The 2,548-nt window shown below is 40.1% G+C and overlaps 1 long non-coding RNA gene across 1 annotated transcript; it reads left to right on the top strand.

Moving 5' to 3' along the window:
* The first annotated feature begins 1,458 nt into the window (after positions 1–1,458).
* On the top strand, positions 1,459–2,130 carry LOC115386114 (uncharacterized). The gene is made up of 3 exons (XR_003931276.1): positions 1,459–1,634; positions 1,877–1,885; positions 2,051–2,130. It is a non-coding gene; the product is annotated as an uncharacterized LOC115386114 (long non-coding RNA).
* Positions 2,131–2,548: the final 418 nt, after the last annotated feature.

Here is a 2,548-nt window from a genome sequence, read left to right as displayed (position 1 = left end):
AGCTGCGTCAGAAGTAGCCGAAAGGAGCAGCCAGTGGCTCTGGCTGAAGAGGAGTGACCACAGTTGGGCCCCTAAGTAGTGAGACAGGAGGTATGTGGACATCAAAGGTGACTCATGACTAATTGGACTTGGGCCGCAAGCTCAGGACTGATCATCCTGCAGCTGGCCGCCTCTGGAGAGGGTGTATAGTATTAAAGGCCGAAACACCCTATGACCCAGAGGAACACTACTGATGATTCGTACCTATAAATTTATTCCTTCTTCAAGTCTACCAGTCACCGTTTACCAACAAGTACACCAATTGCATGTGCTCGCACAAGAATAACAACATCACATTCTGTGTTGGAATCTCTCTTATGCATGCCTCCTTTCATTAACAGCCTGGTGCCAGCTACAGTTGAGACAAATAAAAGCCCGGGCTACTATAAGAGAATTTATGGTACCTTCATTTTATGTGTGTGGATTTGTCTGTGTGCTTATATTTGCAACTCTGACAAAGAGTCAGTGGCCTTCACCGCACAATACAACAACAATGAAAGTCTTTTAATGATGTTATGGACTCTACGCACAATTTCACCACTTCCTGAACTTCAGGAGGCTCCTTGTTTCCTGTCTTTCATGACAGGACGAGCTGATTAATCCAGGTGTCACTGACCTCTGTAACCACAACAGTAATGGTCACACACCTGCATCCACCTTGTTTTCAGCTCAAGGTCAAAATAGTTTGTTAGAAAAAAGGTGCTTTAAGTTTGTCATTATCACTGGGATAAAGCAACATGAAAGAAAGGCTTTAGCACTCAGAGCAAGAAAAAGTGTGTAGTAATGAAGTTGCAGAGTAACCACATCAATCAGTATTTCCTTAGAAGTCAGTTGGGTCAATTGAATGCAGTCCACTGAGGGAGGTAGAAACCACAGTTAAGGGGAAATTAAATAACACTGTCATTGAGGAACACCTAGGAAGAGAGATTCAGACACTGAGGTCACAAGTCCATTCAAAAATCCAGAACAGAGATGTCCAAACCGCAAAACCAGAGTACAGAACAGGTGTGGAGGTTGGTGATCCAGGATGTGGTTGAAATGAAAAGCATGACATGACGATGACTCAGGGTACAGTGAAATATCTGGCAATGACACACTGAAAGAGAGGGTATAGACACAGAGAAACAGGAGAACTACATCAGAATAATTATAAAACAAGGGGGACAGACTACACAGCCACAGAGGGAAGCCTGACACCATGGAGATCAAGCCCAGACCAAGCTGGCAGAGGATAGTAGGTGAATAAATAGCTACTAAAAAGAAGAAGCGTCATCACGTTTGGTCATACAATATCATTTCTACTATTTATACTAAGTAAGTTGTTCTGTCATTCTCAGCTCCAGCTAATGTAGAAGACTTGAGGTCAACAGGACAAAAGGAGAGCAGTGTTACTCTGCAGTGGAGCAAAGTGAACAACAACATCAGCTTCATCCTCCAGTTTAATGGTACTGAGACAAACATCACAACACCAGATGGAGACGGACCAGTAACTCACACAGTCTCATCTCTCACTCCTTCAACAAAATACAATTTCGCTGTCTTCTCCGTGTTTGAGAACGTCAGAAGCAGTGGAGTCAGCATCACTGCAGTCACTGGTGAGATGTCTTGATTCATGTGAAATCAGTAGTTTAATGGACAATGTTTAGAAAAAATATTTTTGTGCAAAAACAGAAGTGTTTTTTCTTTATATAAGAGATGTTATGTCACAGATATGACTATGAAATCATATTGCAGATAACTGTACATAGAGATCCTTCAGAAGTCCAAGACAAACTTTAACTTTCAGTTTACTTCTTTCCATGTAAACCATAACCCTTGACTCCACTTCCTACAACAGAAGGGCCTCGTAAGTATACACTTCTTGTCTTTGAGATTTTTCTTGTGCAGGATGTTTTCATCAGCTCCTCATTGCAGAAATACCTCAAAACATACATCTATAAAGTTCAATCCATCATGTTTTAACCAGGTACAGGGTTGTATTTTGCGAGCTTCTCTATTTTTCTACCTACAGATTTTGTCGTTGGATTGAAAGTCAGGTTGAGTTCAGACACTGAACTGTCACAAGCAGAAATTCAGGCTCTAATGGAAGAGGTGAGACTCACTGCAGAATTATCACTTTATTTTCAACTTTCAACAACCATTAATGTTTAAACATACATTTAAAAATGTTAATCAAGCCTTAATATTGACCTATTTTCTGCTTTCATGTGTTTTATTTTTTTCAATTCAGCTCGTCGAAAGATATGGATCGGTGGCATCACAGTTATTGTCTGTGAAGATCAAGTCTGTTACTTCAAACGACTAGGAGGAGATGCATGGAGGGTTTTACAATTTTATATTGAAATAGCTTTTTAATGGAATTATATAACAGATGAAATTATGAAATAAATACATAGCATCACTTTGTCCACTTTATGCAACTGCAACAGTGACAGGGAGGATTTTTAATCAAGATAATACCACTTTTCTGTCCTTTTTGTCCTTGTTCTGTCCTTGTCTGTCATTTTTA

This window comes from Salarias fasciatus, chromosome 3, assembly GCF_902148845.1.
Source record: "Salarias fasciatus chromosome 3, fSalaFa1.1, whole genome shotgun sequence".
Classification (NCBI taxonomy): Eukaryota; Metazoa; Chordata; class Actinopteri; order Blenniiformes; family Blenniidae; genus Salarias; species Salarias fasciatus.
The sequence above is the reverse complement of the archived record's forward strand: the minus strand, read 5'-3'. Positions and strand labels throughout refer to the sequence as shown.